At 39.1% G+C, this 21705-nt stretch overlaps 1 protein-coding gene across 20 annotated transcripts in view; it reads right to left on the bottom strand.

The window, feature by feature from the left end:
- Pmca (plasma membrane calcium-transporting ATPase 3) overlaps nt 1–21610 on the bottom strand; it is a 146784-nt gene extending 125174 nt beyond the window's left edge. For 6 of the 20 annotated variants that reach the window (XM_076782859.1, XM_076782858.1, XM_076782863.1 and 3 more), the window contains exon 1: nt 10739–11648. The gene's annotated coding sequence lies outside the window, so the exon portion shown is untranslated. Of the gene's footprint in view, nt 1–9387; nt 9732–10738; nt 11651–16948; nt 17137–19547; nt 19881–20145; nt 20319–21410 lie in introns of those variants that run through there. The other 14 variants (XR_013081734.1, XR_013081735.1, XR_013081736.1 and 11 more) reach the window with 8 other exon arrangements.
- Nucleotides 21611–21705: the final 95 nt, after the last annotated feature.

Raw genomic sequence — 21705 nt, 5'->3', positions numbered from 1 at the left:
AGGCACCTACCCCCCCTGTCGATTTATCTTAAAAATTCGTTTTTTATTTTTAGTAATTTTGTTTGACGCCCTATAGAAAAATTGTCTAATACTTTTTTGTAGATATCCATGAGCCCTACTTCAGAAAAAAGTTTCATTGAAATATATTCACTATTGTAGGAGTTATGATAGTTTGAAAATTTGACCATTTTTATGGAGTTTTTCTAATTTCACGGGGTCAACGAACAACTTTTTTAATATTTTTAGAATTTCTATATATTCTCCATCAAAATACGCGTAGTTTGCTTTTTTAAACATTAAAATCGTCCAATCCGTTCAGAAGTTATAACGTTTTAAAGATTCGCATGAAAATTCGGGCAGACATTTCTGGCCAGAAATTATATTTTCGGTAAGGAATTTTTTTCTCGAAACTGAGTAGAATTTCGGGGGTGTGTCTGTTGACCAAAAATGCTTGCAATTGACCCCTGCAACTAAAAATAATTTTTCCAAGACGATTCGAAAGTCTTTTTTTTCACCCAAAATTTTCAACACCTACTCGAATTTTTTTCTAGAAAGTGGGTAGGATTTCGAGGGTATGTCTAATAACCAAAAATTATTGTAATTGACCCCTGCAACCGAAAATAATTTTTCCAGAATGATTTGAAATTTTTGAATTTAATTGTTAATAACTTTTTAACGAAGCCTCCATCAACAAATTAGTATTCTTGATTTTCGTCTTACTTTGGCCTCTAGAATCCCCTATTAAAATTTTTCCCAGGAGTGGCCGAACACCCTGTATAGTAACATTAAGTTTTATTGAAATAAAATTTTCGGTAACCCTTGCAGTTACAGTTAACATTTTTCAAATTTGTAACTGGATCTGTGTGCTAGTAACTAGGTTTCGACCTTTATTTTTCGAAAAATACGATATGTAGTATGAGTGACTGCTATGCATTAGGCGACGCTTCCCTATTATTAACCTCTCGTCTTATAACATCGCCAAGCATGACAAATACGAGTCGCATTTGTAATACAGATAACAGGCCAAACGTGACAAGAACGAATCGCTTTCATACTAAAACTAATTGCATTCTGCATTATTGCTCGGCCCATTAGCAGCCCCTGACGCGAAAATGCAACGTTAATTGTTGATGTTTTCACAGTATTTTGAACAATATTTCCGCGGAAATGTACCAAGGTACTTTCGAAAGTGTCGAATTTTATAAATATATTACGTTTTGTATGTTTACTGCGTCAAACTTGGAATTTAAACTTTCTGCAGTTTGCATTAATATCGTACTAATTAGAGAGAATTTTTTAATACTAAAATTACCGTGTTCAGAGATTATCAAGAAAAAATTTATTAAATTACGGACACAGTGAAACGTGTAATAATTATGGCATCCAGAAGTACCCAGAAAAAGATATGTTAAACGTGACGGTTTAATTGCCAGCAATTTTTCAAACGTACACAAGTTAATTTTGTTTAAATTTATTCACGAGCGCAATGCTCGTAAAATAAGAACAAATTTATTTCACGAATATGAAAATGTGTTGATTTTTATATATTAGGCGTGTTTAGGCTCATTATTGTGAAACGAGTCAGACACGTAATTGTATAGGAAGGGGTTAAAATAGCATGGGAAACGTAAAGATTTCTTGAGTCCCACTCTTTGCTACTTCAAACCTACTATACTCAAAAATATAACCCAAACACTGGATAAAACAAACTAATGGATTTCTCGAAACACCTTACATCTTTAAAATTTATGTTGCTATTATATTATAACGAAAATGAAGCTTTTCTGTGAACGCATCTAGTAAATACTCTTTTTTTTTACACAACAACAAAGAATAAGAACAACAAAAATTGCATAATATAATAAAGAAACTGATAAATTGTTATACTTAAGACTCTCTTTAAAATCTATGTTACTATCATATTATAACGAACGCGAAGCTTTTCTGTGAACGCATCTAGTAAATAATCTTTTTTTTTACATAACAACAAAGAATAAGAACAATTAAAATTGAATAATATAATAAAGAAACTGATAAATTGTTATAATTAAGACTCTCAGTAACAACGAGAAACAAAAACTATCTAAAACTTTTAGTAAAGTAACCATTTTGTTACTGTGCAGATGTTTTGTAACAGCAGTGTAGCAATTTACTTTCACTCAATTAAATAAAAAAAAAAAGATAATAAATTTATTTTCTTTGGTATCATCTTAGACTTACAAATTCATAATAGAGTCATAAGTCCTAACAAGCTCACTCTTCTCTTTGGAGTATTCCAAATTATATTATCCTCTCAAACTTAAACTTAAAATTTCATGCCACATTTGATATTTTCGAAATGGTCCCAAAATTGACACAAAACTATAGAATTAATACACAGACGAGTAAATTGAATCATTCACTCTATAGGTCTGCTGTATGTTAACTATCACTGCGACGACCGAAACTGTTGCAAATTGGAAATTAAATTTACGGTTCTTTCAGAAATTTTATAATGGATACTTCGCCGAATTAAAAATTAAATAGAAGCAGTTCTTCAAATACTTCGATATTCCAAATATACTGCACTTCTTCTACCGTGAAATGAGAGTTAGCCCTATACACACAAAGGATAATTACAAATTAAATAACCAACAAAAAGAAAGAAAAATAAGAAGAGGACAAGAAAAAAACAAAGAGATACCTGTCGAGCGTCCTTTCAGAAATTTTATAATAGATAATTCGCCATGTTAAAAATTAAATAGAAGCAGTTTTTCAAATACTTCGATATTCACTGCAATTCTTCTACCGTGATATGAGAGTTATCCCCATACATACAAAGGATAGTTATAAATTAAATAACCAACAAAAAGAAAGAAAAATAAGAGGAAAAGAGAAAAACAAAGAGATACCTGTCGAGCGTTCTTTCAGAAATTTTATAACAGATAATTCGCCATGTTAAAAATTAAATAGAAGTAGTTTTCCAAATACTTCGATATTCCAAATATACTGCATTTTTTCTACCGTAATATGAGAGTTAGCCCCATACACACAAAGGATAATTACAAATTAAATAACCAACAAAAAGAAAGAAAAAAACAAAGAGATATCTGTCGAGCGTTCTTTTAGAAATTTTATAACAGATAATTCACCGTGTTAAAAATTAAATAGAAGTAGTTTTTCAAATACTTCGATATTCCAAATATACTGCACTTCTTCTACCGTGAAATGAGAATTATCTCTATACACACAAAGGATAGTTACAGATTAAATAACCAACAAAAAGAAAGAAAAAAACAAAGAGATATCTGTCGAGCGTTCTTTTAGAAATTTTATAACAGATAATTCACCGTGTTAAAAATTAAATAGAAGTAGTTTTCCAAATACTTCGATATTCCAAATATACTGCACTTCTTCTACCGTGATATGAGAGTTAGCCCCATACACACTGTCCACAAAGGATAGTTACAGATTAAATTACCAACAAAAAGAAATAAAAATATAGATGTCGAGCGTTCTTTCAGAAATTTTATAATAGATAATTCGCCATGTTAAAAATTAAATAGAAGTAGTTTTTCAAATATTTCGATATTCCAAATATACTGCACTTCTTCTACCGTGATATGAGAGTTATCTCTATACACACAAAGGATAGTTACAGATTAAATAACCAACAAAAAGAAAGAAAAAAACAAAGAGATATCTGTCGAGCGTTCTTTTAGAAATTTTATAACAGATAATTCACCGTGTTAAAAATTAAATAGAAGTAGTTTTCCAAATACTTCGATATTCCAAATATACTGCACTTCTTCTACCGTGATATGAGAGTTATCTCTATACACACAAAGGAGGATAGTTACAAATTAAATAACCAACAAAAAGAAAGAAAAATAAGAAGAGGACAAGAAAAAAATAAAGAGATACCTATTGAGCGTTCTTTCGGAAATTTTATAACAGATAATTCACCGTGTTAAAAATTAAATAGAAGTAGTTTTTCAAATACTTCGATATTCCAAATATACTGCACTTCTTCTACCATGATATGAGAGAGTTATCCCCATACACACTGTCTACAAAGAATAGTTACAGATTAAATTACTAACAAAAAGAAAGAAAAATATACCTGTCGTGCGTTCTATCAGAAATTTTATAACAGATAATTCGCCATGTTAAAAATTAAAAAGAAGTAGTTTTTCAAATACTTCGATATTCCAAATATACTGCACTTCTACCGTGATATGAGAGTTATCCCCATACACACAAAGGATAGTTATAAATTAAATAACCAACAAAAAGAAAGAAAAATAAGAGGAAAAGAGAAAAACAAAGAGATACCTGTCGAGTCGGATAATCGCAGTGTGCAAAACTGTTAAAAATCCCCACGGAACGGGTCCTTCCAGAGTATCGACCAATTTCACAGTACACTACCTCGCGCCACCGAAAACGTAACTCCTAGAGAACAGCCGAACCAACCGCCGCTCCAGAGCGCGCGGGACACGCACAAACGCACAGAGCAGCGGGGCAGTTGCCGAAAAAGTGCGATTCCAGGGAACGCGAAACGCGCGCGAGCCGGCGGGCCGAGCGTTAAAATAACCCCGGCGTCCTGTTAACAGGAAGACAACGATATATCCGTCGACGAGGATCGCGCCGCGGAAGAAGGAAAACCACCGGCGCGGCGGACTAACGATGCATCACGAGAACGGGCTAGGTAAAGTTTCGCCTCGAAAAAGTTAATCGTCGGGCCGCTGCTTTATTTCTGGACGCGGCGCACGCTCGGCCGGATTCACACACGTGTCTAGTTATTTTTAATCCACCATGATGCGTACCAGCCGCACGAGAGTGTCCGCGCCGGGAACTAGATACACTTCCTGGTAAAATTTTGCTGCTCGAGAAATCCGTTAAGTACGCGTCGCCCCGTGGACACGTGGGTACCGCACGATGGGATCTCCGAGCGGATAATCGTGCCCGGTAGTCCCCCGTTCGAAGCTAAAATTTCGAATCGGGGATCGGGGGAGCTCGATCGTCCCCACCGCCACTTTGTTTATGTTTCTTTGGCCCGAACGCGACCGGCTGCGGAGTTAAAAAATCCGGTGCACGCGCGTTCGCGAAGTTTCCACGATGAAAATTCGTCGAAAGCGATCTTGCTCCAACTGGTTTTAATTATAGGTTGTCGAAAGCTTTTTGCAAATATAGAAATTATTTGGATAATGCATCGGTCTATTAATGTTACTCTCGTAAAGATTCGAGATTATCGTCACTTTGAAGCTACATGCTCGATGTTGTATCCAAACTACTCCCTTCGAGGGAAATGTTTTACTATCCAATCGCGAGTTCCGATTCTTCGATCTTAGGAGTTAAGACCGTACTCCGTCATTTTTCGATCGCAATTACGATGGAATTCATGGGATTGAACAGAAAAATCTGTGTGTATTCGTACCTGCACGTGGTACTCTCGCCTCGATGGAATCTCGAGCGATACTGGTACTCGAGAAACGGGAACGCAACTTTTCATGCGCGCCGATAATTATAACCTATAAAGAAGACCATCGGGAATCGCGCCGCTGACAGAACGAAAATTACTGCGCACGAGAAACGTTTGATCGCTGCGAATTTGAAATTATCGGATATCCTGTTGGGAACTGCTACGCTGGGCGTTATAAAGATTTCTCCTGGACTGGGATGGGGACGTTCGAATGAATTTGCAATTGAAATACAGGGCGCTCCATAACGCGTGCTGCTTATTTAAAATGGCGGTCGAGGGACGGAAAACCGACGAAAGAAAGAATAGACCGACAAACAGAAGACAAATTAATAAGTTAACATTCGTTTAACGTGGCTCCAGCGTCGTCATTTTGCACTATTTTTGAATAAATATTTTTTTTTAACACTTAACGACATGGTTAATAACATTCTTGAATATTATTATCCTCTTACTTTTCCATCCATCAAAAAAAAAATCACAAAAAACGCTTTATTTCAGGTGTTTACAGTGGTCTTACCCTTTAATAAACATAGACAACCCTTGTATATCACAGTGTAGATTAAAATAAAGAGGAAATTGCCCATGTATTTTTTACTTTTTTAACTATTCTTCCGAGAAACGATTTCCCTAGTGATGTTTTCACCGAGAGAAACAGAGAAACGTCTAGCATGTCGATAAATTCGCGGTACGTGCATTCGTCTCGATCGATTCCACCCCGAGACTGTCAATTATAACCTAAAATAAGACTGATAGAATTGCTGATGACAGTCGTGTGGAATTGCCGCGCACGCGTAGCGAGGGACTTGTGAATTATTTCAATGTTTAGGCCAATACTCGGTCTTCTTTCGCTTAAAATATTGCTGAATGTATGAATAAATTTTTACCTTCCGACCTATAAGCGAGAAACTAGTATCATAACTGAGAGAAATGTCGAAAAAGTGTTCTTTTTTACAGAAATACTTATTTCAACATATACTAATCGTATTTCGACTATTAAAGCAAAACTTTCGTGAGCATTGGACCCTTAATGAACGTGAAATATAATCGAATTAACACTTTGAAGCGATGTAAATTATAAAATAAAACCAACACTTATTTATTCATTATATTATAAAGGAAATGTAACTCGTATTATACATCATGGATTTTACCAAAATGGCGGATAGTTCAACATTTTATTTTAGAACGATCGTTCAATCTAAATTCTATATCTCTTTTATCGTAATTTACGAAAACAATAACAAAGTTTCAATGGAATTTAGTAGGATTCACTAAATATGATTGATTATAAAAATGGCGGACAGTTTAAAATTTTATTTTAGAACGATCGTTCAATCTAAATTCTATATCTCTTTTATTGTAATTTACGAAAACGATAACAAAGTTTCAATGGAATTTAGTAGGATTCACTAAACATGATTGATTATACATATTTAATGTTTGATTTATTACGGGTTTAATTCTGCAATGTAGAAAACAAACATTTGTTCTACTCTTGGAGTTCTCTAAAAATTCTATTGAAAGAACTTTAACTCGATGACTTTTACCCCTTATGATGTGCAAATTATGATGAAAAAAATGCAAACATTAGATCTTAAGAAGAATAATCGAAGTACAATTTTGCGGGAACTTTTTTTTAAACAGATCTCCACCCATCTGAAGATCTAGAATAAATATTACAGGTCTAGAAGCCTACGACAGCCAGGACAAAACTCTTTTTTATTTCGTTGAGATTCGAAAAACTGTTTTAAAATTTAATCGAACACTACATATGACGAAATGAGAAGGTGACAACATAATCGTTCAGATTTATTGTGACTTCAATTTAAATTTAAACAGGAACGCGACGAAACATAATCGACAGGGGAGTAAGTCGAAAGGCAGTGGAACGTAGGAAACTCGTGAAGAAATCGACCGATATTTGTTCGAATCGGTAGGAAGTATTCCTCGTGGGAAATAGTTCGCCCTGGAACGAAGTCGCGTCGACGTGTACGCGAAAAGAACCCGATTCGAAACGGGGATGACGACATAGCGTTGTTCACGATTCGCAAGGTATTCTAGTTTCGCCGGCCTCCGTTATTGTCTTTTTTTCGAGGAAATGTCTTCCAGGAATGATAAACTTAGCGTAAACGTGGGCAGTATTTTCATACGAATCGTCGTGGAGCAGACGGGCAGCTTAGAATTCTTTTCTTTCTCGTCGTCGGATCAAGCTTTTCTAAGAAAGCTGTTTTCTTCAGCTTGATGAAAATAAAATCGAACCCAAATTTATACGCGATACAAAGATGTACCATGAATTATTTCTTTAATACAAATTGATAATTATGTTGGAGATACGACAATAAAGTTTCCAAACTAGTAATAGAACACTCTGATAGTTTCAAAGTAAATCTTATCATATTTGTTACAAGCGACATGTCACTGCATATGCCCTGAACAACTTTCTTCAGCTCCTATACTAAAGTCACCAGTCTCCTCAGTAATTTAAAAAAAGATCAATTTCATTCGCAAAAGGGTTAATCTAATTAACAAACAGCTGAATTTGGAGTGTAGAATTCGTGAAAAATAAAAAATTTACGTTAACCCATTGGCAGTTAAGAGCCAGTCCAAAAATAAAAAATGACCGTCGACGTTCTTCCATCAGCTTATATCCGAAAGTAATGAACCGTTAAATGTTTCAGACGCGAGACAAAGAAGCGGGCAAATTACCACGTGATCTTTCCACATCGAATCACCGCAAATTCATTTCAGGGTTTCTTTTTCATTACACAGTGTACGTATTCCTCTCGGTTCCCTATCACGAATCACACAACACAGCTACGTAATTCTTTCCATACTCTCACGCCTCTGTCGTTAATATAGGTCGATAGGTCGATATACTCATGGCTACCGTTTAACCTTTCATCGAAAAGGCGTGCAAAACCGTAATGGAACATCAACCAGTCCCTAAACAGACTCTCGCACCTAATCGCTTTTTCTTCCTTATTTATCGCGTAAACATTTATATTCTCGTGCTAGCGTTACAGATCTCCAGAATCTCCGAACACGTTAGAACCTATAACCCGAGTTTCCAACGACGGTAACCTACATATATCGTGTATCCACCCTTCCCAACTCGCCGTCCGGATAACACCGCGTCAAAAGAACGGCTAACGTTACCAAAAATCACGTTTACAGACAGCTTCGTCGAACGCTACGCGGACGATTTGGGCCAAATTGGTAATCCGAACGACACGCGATCCCCTTGTAAGCGAGTGATGTGTAAAGAGATCGAGGGGAGTAGAGGGGAAGGAAGGGGGGTCCATGGTACGTCCAAAAAGTAACACGTTCTCCAGAAACGGGGCACCGGGTGACAAACATCCACCACGATTTCCACGTGCGTAATTAGTTTTGACGGGCTATCGATCGCGGCCGGTTTCGTCAGCGCGAGTAAGTGTCAAAGGTTGAGTACACTTCCTTGCAAGTGAGTCTAGGTCAACCGTATTGGGTCGATACTATGAAAGCAGGACAAAGAGGAGGACGGAAAGCGGTCGTGTGAGACACAGAGACAGAGGGAGAGAGAAAGAGCCTTCGATGTATTTCAGGACAAAGCGAATCGGGGAGCAAAGGCGTGCGCCCGCGGGCTCGCGGTGGGGGCAGGCGACGCGACCGTGGGAGGCGTGAGGGGCGAGGAGGGGGATAGGAATTTTATGTACGATTATTTCGACGAGAATGACCGAGTTAAAGGGACGGAGACTACTCGGGTCCGACTAATCACGACCCTTTCCACTGTGTCGAGCCGGCCGGCGGGTTTGTCTAGCTATCGACCCCCGATTCATCGGGAACCCTACGAACGCCGTGCACTGTTTATCAAAATACAGCAGGGTTCTTGATGAAAAAGAAACGACTTGGACAAATAAAACGTTCCCTGGTCTCTCGTTTCGGTTTACCTACGAATCGTCGAGGCTCGGCCGTGACAGCGTATTCCTTCCTAGATTCGGCCAGTTTCTGCTCCCGATCCGCGGCCCGCCCGCCCTTTACGTAACCCGCGACGCGGACGGACGTCCAAGATCGCGAGAACTCGAGGAACCACGACGGCCAACGTTACCCCGATACGACGAGAATATCACGGGTTCGCGTTGCACTGTACCGATCACTGCGAAACAACGCGAGGGGTTGGCCGAGGGAACCGGAAGCGCGTCGATGGACGCACATGTTCCGAGGACGCGATGGCCCGGAGGTGGTTCGCGGGGGCATGAACCTGCGGGCACCGCGAGGCAAAACAGCCATTCGCGAATACGCCCGTGCGTGGTTCGCCGGCGTGTCGTCCGGGTGGCGGGTTTCGTCGCCCAGAAGGGTGGATAAGACGCGGACGAGAAGAAGAAAAGGCACGCAGACAGGCGGGCAACAATGCGGGAGAGAACGCGGCGCGGAGCAAAAGCTGCGCGCGAGCCGTCGCGATATAATGCGCCTGCCCGATCCCGGGACACGAGGTGTAGGAGAGAGCGTACAAGGAGAGCCAGTCTCTTTTTCTCGCTCTGTCTCTCTCGAGATCTGGCAGGCTGGCTGGCACTCCCGAAATAATGTTCAACCGCGAACGGCGGCAGAAGTGGGAGGTCCGAGGAGCGCCGTAGGGGCGGTCGACGGAGTAGGGGGGAACGGAGGGGAATCGAGAGAGGAACGGAGGGAGGGCAAGAGCAACCGAGTTCGCTCTGGGGGTAGGTAGGTCGAGGAAGAGAAGAGGAACACGAGGAAGAAACCGAAGGACGAGAGAGCGTGCGCCCGTGCGCCCGTGCCGACGGTTACATAATTTTTCGCGTAATGTCTTTATCGTGCGAGGGATCCGTGCACACGACATCCGCCTGCCTGCGCGTATCGTGTGTATCGAAAGTCCCCGGGTTAGGGTTGCTGATTGGGTACAAGGCGGAAGAAAGATCGCCAGAGAGTATGGGGGGAGGGGGTGTCTAAACGTAACTAAAACGAAGAGGGTGCGAGGGGTGGAACGAGAGTGAGAGAGAGAAAGAGAAAGATAGGTTAGAAACGTAGGCGTCCACGCGGCTAAGAGAAAAAGAGAGGCGCACAGTCCGAGATACGGTTGTCGTAAGTAGAAATATACAGAGGAAGATTCACGTGCGTGTATGCATAGACGGTAGGTAAACGACGACGGTTGGTCCGTGGGGCGAGAGGGAGCTGCGGAGGTTGGTATTGGGTGGGCAAGAACAGAGGGGCGGGGTAGGGGAGCTGTTTGCGTGTGTCCGGAATGGCGAATCAATTGGTCGAGGGTAGACGCGCAATACTCACCGCGGATGGTCTGCAAGATGTCTCGGTGTCTTCGAGGTGGCAAGAGAGAGAAATTTGATGTCACATACGCCGCTTCATCAGGCCACTGCGCGCCGTTTATACCACTCTGCTTAGCGCTTGGCGCTTGCCACTAAAAATATACTCACTTGCCGTGTATGCCCCCGCTTCACGTCTTGTACCGTGACCGACACATTTATTCGCGCTTTCGGAGCACTCGTACTTGCAACCACGAACAACGACGAATCGCTCGATTCCCTGGATCGTGTCACGGACGCCCGCCCGCCCGCTCGGTGTTGCCGGCTGCCGCCGCTTGTCGCCGCTGCTGCCTGGACGACGAAGGAGGACTGCCAAAAAAACGATCCTCGGATCTCTCGCGCGCGTTGCGCTCCGAGCTCTGTCCGCACCGTTAATAATAATAATAACAATAAAAAAAAAAGAAACAGAAACCACGAGAGAAAAGAGCAGCAGCCTCTGGGGATCGACTGCCTCTCTTTCGTTTCACGCGCGCGCGACCGTACGCGACGGAACGAGCAGACCCCGTGCGCGAGCAACGCACGAAAATACACGCGACGACCCCCGCGAGAGGTGAGGTTTCCTCCTTCGACCGAGATAACCGTGTACCAGAGAGAATCCAGTCACCAAGTAGTGTAGTGAGAGAGGTACGTGTAACACTGGGGGTAGGGGGAGAGAGTTTCGCAAGGAAGAAAACAGGGACACGGGGGGAGAAGAGTCCGAGAGAAAAGGACTCGGTTGAACGGGCTCGAGGGAACGCGTAAGAATGGTGGTGCAGCGACGTCTACGAGGAAACGCACGAGAAGAAACCGAGGAGAGGACGAAATCGCTACTTCTTACTCTTTCTCCGCGAGGCGCCGCGTCGCGACGCGCCGCGCATGCACTACTATGCCGACGACCGTTGGAAAATCACTTCTCCTCCCTCTGTTCCCCCACCCCCGCCGTTAACCCCCCCCCCCAACCCCTACTAGCCGCTTCTCTCAAACTCGGAGAACACCTATACCCCCGGGCACACTCGGTTTATCGCATCCCTACGGTACGGGTATGTTGGTATCTTTAGAAGCGGCGAGGACATCGTTCCGCAACACCGATTCTCCCGTATCCTTCACCGTCCGCGCGTGCACGCGTGCTAACTTCTCCTAACGACCAACCGACGAGACTACGAACGACTAACCCTAAGTCGAGGAATGCATTGTCTTCCTAACCTATCTCCGCGCGCACAATGCGTTCGTTATAGCTGTCGTTTCGCTCCCACGCTTCGCGTGCATCGGTCGCGAACCACTTAAACGTATTTCAACCACGGCTGGGGACTATTTCGAATAGTTTCGAATGCTCGGTATAGAAGTAAACAGCGGAGGTGCGCGAGAACCCCGATAGTCGGGACGACTCGGTTCGTGTCGGGATTCCCGAATGTGTTGGAATTGCCAAAAAAAAAAGTAGTACAGTTGAGTATCGGTTATTCGAAATTACGTATTACTCGAGGTGCTTTAAACTTTACGGTCGAGATGCATTTTCTTCTTAAGACATCTGTGAAACGTGTGAGCAAAGAAGAAAAGATATGGAATTAAACTTCGCATTCTTCGAGAGTTTAATAAACTTTCATCGAATTAAATAATTATATGATTAAACATAAATATACGATCAAAATGTTTTTCATGATTCTATTCCATTCTCTATGAACACCTATCTATTTAGTTTTAATCCCATACCAGTCTGATTATAATTTACGTATTATACTACTGATTTCTCGTGGTTCCGTAAATCCACTGTTAAGATAATATTACTGGCGATTTTCTAACGACAAGAATATAAAACATAAGTGGGTATTTTAATAGATTTAAATAATATGACGCCGGTCATTTAGTTTGTAATGTGACGCTATTCGAGGGACCTCGTAGCAGTTAAAATGATACACGATGATGGTTCGCCAAGACGCTCGAACTGGAACAGTCCGATGTCGGTTTTTGCACGTCGCATCGGAGGAATGGCACACACCCATATAGCGTGAATAAATATAGGTTATTTCATAATATGCGCTAACTATTTCAGTTGTGGACATGGGGCATAAAAACAATGGCGAAAGTTGGATGCTGAATCGTTTAAGCTAATAAACGGTGGATTTCGGGTCCATTTTGACCCGAATCTGAATGTTAGTATTTAGTAGACAATCTATTAACATTATCTGTATATAAAGCAACAAACTGTCAATTGTTATTTGCAATCAAAAGTGACAGCTTTGGGTTAGAAGTTTATAGAAAATTAATATTTAAGATGGACAACAATAGTCATTATTTGCGTGAAGAATACTGTGAAAAACATGTGATGTGTTTGGTGAGTTCACTGTGTTGCTTCCAACCTGTGAAAGATATTTTTCTGAATCCAAACACAGCGATTTTAACCTAAAATAATAATATATTTTAAACAATTTAATGAAGGAAGACTGAGTTACTTTTACAAGTTATCGAAAACCAGAAGTTCACGACTCTGAAATAAACAGTTTGCATGGGTCCAAATAGACCCAGAGCCCGCTAAACGAGGATCGACTCTATTCTCGAATTATGATCATATTTGTACACCGACAATTCTTAATCACAAATCGAGATAGTAAGGTAAAGAAAACGTCTAATGGAATGAACATAATCAATGTAATCGATGCAAATGTAATAATGCATTGTCTGATAAATGAAGGTAAGTACCTGCTCAGGAACAAAATACGTAAAAGTATATTTTGCAACTCTATTTTACACAATTTTAAATTTGTTTCTAATTTATTTATTAATATTTTAATCGTATAAACGCATTAATTATTTACTTGTACAAGTGCAAACTGAAACACTAATAAATATATTCCTTTATCTGCTTCTGAACCTGCTTGTTTATAGTGTTCGTAATAAGAACGAACTTAACAAAGTATAGTAAGAGAACAACGCGTCACAAGCATTTTCTATGAGGGCAAAGTTAACAAAAGATTCTTGTGTTCATTTTACTTTTATGTATTATTTTCGGAGAGTTCGTCCTTATGGAAAATGTTTAAAACGTATTTTTCTCTCTGTCTTTGTTGAGTTTACCCTTGCTACCCCTAACACCTGATATGTACTGTACAGAGAAGCTGAGATGTCTGACTAGTTATGGTACAATCTCCTTCCTATAAAGTCAAGAAAATGGATCGAATGTAGGTCTGATCGACATTTATTTCAAATAGTAATTTAAAACTAACCATTTCAAATAATGTCAATTGGTATTTCGTAAATAATTTATTTCAATTGAGGTTCTTCATTTGGTCAATTAAGAGTAAATTGAAATATTGCTTATTTAAGGAAATAACATTTATTTCTTAATTGTAACATTTTTTTCCAACATCAAATAACAAATAAGAAATAATCGATAACAATATCAAATAAGAAATAAGTCATTCAATTGGAAATACATTAATCCATTTTCTATATGAAATACTTCACGAAATAATAGAACCATGAGAGTTTCATTCTCTATTAAATATTTTAAAATACTAAAATAAATAACTAGTTAAAATATTCTGACGCGAAACTATTTATTTCTTACACTTATCTTATATTTATTTTAATTGTTAAACTTTAATATATTGTCTCGAAGAAAACTTTCACGATAAGATAAAATCTTAACAAATTTTCATTTCTCAATTGTTCTTACAATCAAATAGGAATTTAAGCTTTATTGGCAAGTATAGTGTGTTTTGTTAAGCTTGCAAAGACCGTAGTATCTCATCATTCACAATTTCTATTTGGATACGAAAGTCTCTAGTGTATAAATGTATATTTTGCTTTCGTTACTTACTGATAGAAGGTTTATGATTTCGAAGTTGGGACACTAACTAATTAAAATTCAGTTTATATTTAGTAATCTTACTCCGTATTAATTTAGTTATTTTTTCAAACGTAAACAATACTTATTGTTAGATTTAATAAACTGTATAAATATACGAGAATCGCAAGGTCTGCGAGAACCATACGAGACTCTGGGCCTGCAGTTAGGCCACCATCGGTCTGTAGTAAGGAGATTATACCATAACTAATCAGACCAGTTAGTCCAGTGGTTCTTAAGGAGGTACTCTACTGTAAAACGCGTGTGGTTAGGTCTTTCTTATAACTTTCTTATTATTTTATTATTATGATATTTATGAAATACGTAGAAATTGTTTTAAACTGTTTCTATGGTTTCAGCCATTCTACACACTTTAAATAAAAAATGAAAGAAGATTCTCAATTAAGATGAGTTTGATTATAGCAGGTAGGTACTAAAACGACATGAGTAAAAATCAGATAAGGCAAGGTCTGTTGAATATAATGAGTGGTGTAAAACATGCCAAGCAAACTGCAATAAATTTTGTCCCGTCGTTAAACTTATAAAGGGCCGTACGTTTATCGTGGTAGAAAACAACTACTTTTCTAAACAGAACCGACGACATTCTTTTGTATGGTTGCTTTTAATTCATCCAGTCGTGAACCGTATCTTTAATCGTTTGGCTGTGCAGTAAAAGTTTATAATAAAGTATTGAAATGCCACCGTCGATACAAACGGACTTATTACATAACCTGATGCGTCGATTCCCCAGTGTTCTCTTTAATTTTTAATTCCGTTTATTAGTTTTTAGATAAACATCAATTTGTCTCAAGAATCGAACTTTGAATTATTCATTTTTTTTTTCAGAAACTATTGTTAAATATTGAATTTTCTTCGAGGGTATAGGGAGACATTTTTAAATTATAAGAATTAATTTTTATATTATTTATTAATTAACGTAGAATCTTATTGACCTCTTCAACGATGTGACTCCTGTTTGCATTTTTTCTAGTACTTGTCACACTTATTCGATTGCAAAAAACAATTTTCCTAGAATTACATAGCCTATACTGGTATCGAACCTGGTTTTAAGGTAACAAAATGGAGAACTAAAAAGTGTAACGTATAAAAGAAAAATTACTTTACTTTCTTATATAAGTGAACTTTCGATAGAAAAATAAAAAGTAAAACTGAAATTTTTGGTTCAGTTCATGGAGAAATATATAACGAATAAATGGATCGGTCAATTAGTCCAGAGTTATACTAGATTTAAAGAACGTGTTTAAAGTTTCTAACGAAATTTCAAGATACACCTACTACCATTTGACGTGGCCTATAAAATACTTTGCACCTCAGTTACTGTAGCAAATTCGTCCTTAAAATATCCCCAATTTATTTTTGAACCTGTTACACGAAAACTCCCCTCAAGCTAGAAGCAAATCGTCGCTAGGACAGAACTCTGATAGAAACGTTTCCCTGTGCGATCACTACCCGTCCTATTTCGTCGAAAGAATAATAAGCAACAAGCGAGAATGTGGCTTTAGATAGCTTGGCGGTCGACTCGGGTCTGAACGCACCCTAACGGACTCGAACCACGAGACAGGATGATAAAAAAGGGTGGAAGGTAGGTAGAGGGACTGGAAAGAAAATAAGATGATCCTCTTTCTCTATTTCCAGTCAACGGTTAATATATCAAACGATTCGAGACGATTCGCGGACCGAATGGCCGATACTTTTTCCTTAATGAATGCCTTTTCATATAGACCGACCAACCCAGACTTATCGCGTGTTATCAGCGAACAATGAGCCGCACGACATCCGCGCATCGACGAGTCTCGTTTGCTTGCGCGCGCACGCAAGCGTGCTTCCGTTTTACAGATAATGTTCGGTGGCCTCGTGTCCGTTTGCGTACGAAGCCATCAGATACAGATTCCTCCCTCTATCGCCCTCTCTTCCTACACGTACCCTAACGTACCCTTCGCGTACTGTTGGAAGCTGAAGAGAATAGCTCCGGAAGGGAAATGGATCTCGTTGGTTGGAATCTTTGACCTCTATTTCGTAACGCACGCGACAAATCGAGGTTAGATTCGAAAAAAGCATTTACCCGTAGCGACAAACGCGTTTAATAAAATAAATTAACCAAGCAACACCTACGGGATGCCGTTTATCGACCGGTATACGATAAACATAAACAATTATACCGTTGATTACGTCGCTACAGAAAAGTATACCACAGGCGGAGTCGAGAAGCGTTCCCCTTACCTCATGGTACCCCTTCACGACCGTTCTTGTCAGCTCTCAACAGTACTGGATCGCGCGCGCGTAACCTTCGTCGCTCTTTTTTTTTCTGCTTTGTAAATGTCTCGATGGTGTACGTACGTGTGCAGTGTTAAAAAGTGAGAAACCGAGAGGAAAAAAAAGTATGTATAGCGAGGGAGAGAAAAGACACGGACAGAGGATGCGCGCGAGACAGGGAGAGACCGAAGTCTGTCGCACGAATTCGGTGCAATTCACTGCACGGTCCGTACGGTACTACGGTCTCCGTTCGACTGCCGTGCCTAAACTATTCGAGACATTCCGAGTCGGTGCGCATGCACGCTGCCTCGCCTCGACCACCCAACCCTCTAACATACTACCCCCGTTTTCTACCGCCTTCCTTTTACTTCTTCCATCCTATTTGTACTATTTTCATTTTTTACCCCATTCACACTGCATCCTCCATTTCGTACGTGTTTTTATACGGAAATTAACTCGACTCGATTAGTTTTTAATATTGTATTTTTTTTTCTTTTTTCCTGCCAACGATCAAACTCGGTACTCCTGATGAAATGTATTTTTGTCCGAGTTCTACGCGTGTTTATGTGTGTCCTTTAAGACCAGTGACGCTTCGCTCTGACCCCCTCCCTCTTCGAAACACCGAACGCGCACGCTCGAACAAACGTCAAAAACCTTAAAAACCTTCCAGTGCGAAAAGATCGCACGATTCAGATCTCAGATATTTCTTAATAACTGCTTGATGCTTCCGAGACGACTAGTTTCATGGTATTTTAACGCTGACCGAGAAAATACCTCCGACATCGCGGAATTAAGTTCTCGAAGTCCCTGACCCGTATATGAGCTTCATGGTTGATTTCTTACATACCGCTATTTTAATATCTTGCTATTTTTTTTCATAAAATTTCTTCGGTTTTTATATCTTTCCTTGCATATCACTTTGCTCTATAGTCGACGTTAATTACCACTAAAAATCGAAAAAAAGTAATTTTATAAAAATATCCCAACAATGAAAAGTTACCACACAGTTGATCCAACATATGGACCATGATTTAGTATCTTTCTACCACATGCCAAATTATGTTTATATATTTATAACATTCTCAAAGATATGTACAGGTAACCCTCCTGTAACATGGTAGATAGATTCCTAAAAAATGCTGTGTTGTGTGAAACCGTGTTATATGAGGTCCAGAGCCAGTACAAAAAGGGGAGTTACGTTCCGAAAATTTATCAAAAACAGATATTCTTTTTTAATTCTACATAAGCAACTTAATTTTTATGAAAAATATAAATGTATGTATAACACAAAACAAAACGAAAAAAATATTATTTTAATTTAACGCAATCTTAATTTAATAAATTATAATTTGTTTATAAATCATGTTATCCAGTGCTGTAGAAGTACAGCATTCTTATCGTGTTAAAGCGAAACCGTGTTGTATGAGGGCTACCTGTCTATGGTACTGAGAGCCATCCGAAATCGAAATACATGTATTAAATAAATAAATAAAAATTTTTTATTAAAACTATTCGTTTACTTTTAATGGAAGGCAATTCAAATATCTCATGAATTTGTGTGCTCTTCGCTAATTGGTCGTTGACAATTCTAACAGAATATTCTAACAGTAGAATGACAGCACAATTATTATTCGAACTTATTCAAACAAAGCGTTTTTGAGCATCCATGTGTCTCGTTTATTGGACAGCCATGAGTATTTTGGTCATTGACATACAGGTTAACGTACATAAGATGACTTCTTTAAGCTGCTAGACGTTGACGGAATTAAAATAAGAATTTGGCCGTTCGATGGTTGTATCGATAGTCGACGAATACACGGTAATCGGGCCAACAATGCGACATCCTAAATTCGATGCTCTAGCTTTTCCTATTTCTCCAAGAGAATCGTTCGGATCACCGCATTAAGAGCGGTGATCTTTGATTGCGTCTGCAGAAATCGTAACGCGCAGGCGCGACGAACCTTCCGAAACCTCAAAATACTTTCTGCCAAGAAAAATTTCTCGACCATATTTTCTGGTTCCTACGCGATACCCATTCGACTACGCGATTACGTACCCAACCCTAATAAATTATGGACGCTGCGTCGACGATGAATCGATTCCACGATACTCGAACGCGCGTCGGAAAAATTGGAAACTACAAACAACGTACATACATATCCCAACCTATTAAATTGGACGTACGATTTGATAAACCTTTTGTCGCGAAGATTTAGTACGAAACCGATAAATAATATACAAATTGTCAACCTTGACGAAAATATTCGATAATACTTAACCACGCTATTTGCGAATCAGCGATTAGAAAGACAATAGAAAAGCACTTTGTATGCCTTTTTCGTAAGACGAATATAAAAGATGAGGTCGAAAAATGCTTACATCAGCGCGGATCCCGGATGAAAAAAAGAAAAAAAAAAATATGATACGCTATCAGTTGATTCCAGTTTAAACAGGTTACCAACGAAACGCAACGTACTCTGACGTCAAGCGCGCCTAGTTAACGTATACATTAAAGCCGTTCCGCCGCTAATTTTGACGCGCGTTCAACTATAGCGAAATTAATTTTATTGCCGCGAATTAACACAATTAATTTAACTTTATTACCAGTGAGACGCACAATGACGTCAAACAGTAACACCGCAGATACGTGAGACTAATTTTTCTGAACAAAGGAAATACATACCAGTTTTTATTCGACCCGTTCGTGCATTTTCGTTGCTGTTGGTCAATGACAATCGGAAAGTGACGAGACATTCCTTGCGAGCGCAGCTTTTTGTAGGACATAACCTATTTAAGACCACGTTTCTCTCGTGGTAAAACTATGCGAGGATTCCATCGCTTACGCGGAATTTTTGCAAGATACATGTGGCGCTATCTTTCGGGGAAACTTACAACTTCCTACGTGCCAGGTGTCGCACAGCGGGGCATTTACCCTGAAAACGCCATAAAAAAAAACAATTTATAAAACTTATAAATTGTATACGTCTATGGCAATTGCATGGAAAAGTTTTCAAAATTCGTAAATTTATAAGAGTTGTATAAACTGAAACATACTGTTTGCGAACAATTTATCCGAATAAAAAATAATTCGTCTTTCACGAAAACTATCGATTTCATTCTGAACCCTCGAAGAAAAAATAAACTCCTGTTCGCTCACGAACGATTACGAATGATAAACGTGTGTAATTGTAATAAATAATTCAGAATTAAAATTCGTTTAACCCGCCAAAAAGCGAAAAGTTAATAGAAAAATGTTATCGGAAAATATGCAATAAACCTACCAAGTAGTTGCAAAAGAACGAGATATGTCCCCCCTTCGCAAATTGCTGGCAGCGTAAAGTAATCGGACACGTTGCATACGAGATAAGAGATTCGATGGTCGGATTTCGATCGAGTGCAGCACCTGCGGGAAAATCGCTTTGACGAAGCCTCGTAACCGTCGGATCAAAGACTGGGTGCGTGATGAACGAGTGCTTAAAAATAGCCGATAGAGTGTGTGGAGAATAAAAGCACAAGGAACGAACGGACCAAAGGCCAGTACTATCCGTCGTGGAAAACGAAACCCTAGGAACGAAACCACGCGGTTTCTCGATCATCGACGCTATCCGATAGTTATACGTATTCGCGTAATTGCATCGAACTTTGTCACCTCCATAATGGGGCTCGTGATATCACATAAAAACGTTAAGATATACAATATATTTCTTGTTGTTATTTCTATTTAAAGCTGTATTTACAAAAAAATTGATACAGCTGTAACGAATGGCTATCAACGAAACTAAAAATATTGAAATTTGTTTTATATTTTTAAGGACTTTTCTATGTTAGAAAACATAAATTTATTAAAATATCAAGTTTAAGTTAACACAGAGATAATTTATGTATAAATCAGTAAGTATTGAGGAAATCGCGTTTGAATTTACCGCCATTTTGTTTGCCAACGATTTCTTCAAAACTATCGAGAAGAATTTAAACCAATATATAAATTTATATGCACAAAGCAACTGGTGTTTGAACGAACACGTTCGAGATATGATTAGCAATAACGATTACGACATTCAATTATGGTTTCCGGTTATATTAATATATTAGATTAGAATACTGCTTTAGTAAATGAATCGGGTATTCATAGCCAGACCATTTGATAGTTTCAAAGTACACGCTTTCGTAAAATCTTTCCGAAATATCAGAATTCACTAAATTCAAGTATTTCTTATAATCCCAACGTATATATAATGAGAAATAAAACAAAAACATTTTCGCTTAAAAATCAGAGATTTGAGAATATTCGCGCGTGTGGAGTGAACTTGTAACCGCCAAATACTCGGCGGGACAATATGGCGGATCTTGTAACATTTCGAATGACTACCATTGACGTCAAGAAATAAATCAGCAACAGCAATACATATTAAAACATCGAAATGTTTAGAAAGTCTAGAAATAAAATGCACTGTCTCCTCGTTTCATCGAAATTCTGTGTTAGGTGAAATTTTGTATTCGAATTGCATGAAAATGATATCGTGGTTAGAACTTTGGCGTCACTCACCGATGATGTCCCACAACGCTTTCCATGACCACAGCATGCACTCTGCTTGGTTCTCTGCAACGTTGTTCGATCTTTCTTCACGGTGAAGGTGAATTTTGTCACTTCATACAGTTTTGTTCATTAAAAAACACAAATTTGATGTGTTGGAAGTCAAAAAACAATCACGATGTTCACTCACTGACTGCCGCGCGCGAACTGAACACCTCTCAGCATGTTGCGCAGTGTGTGCAAATTTTTGCACTGCGCAACTCCCTCAGAACCGTCCTACTTCGAGCTACAATGGCGGACTCTTAAC

Source organism: Colletes latitarsis, chromosome 2 (genome assembly GCF_051014445.1).
Source record: "Colletes latitarsis isolate SP2378_abdomen chromosome 2, iyColLati1, whole genome shotgun sequence".
Classification (NCBI taxonomy): Eukaryota; Metazoa; Arthropoda; class Insecta; order Hymenoptera; family Colletidae; genus Colletes; species Colletes latitarsis.
This window is presented reverse-complemented; position numbering and strand designations above follow the sequence as displayed.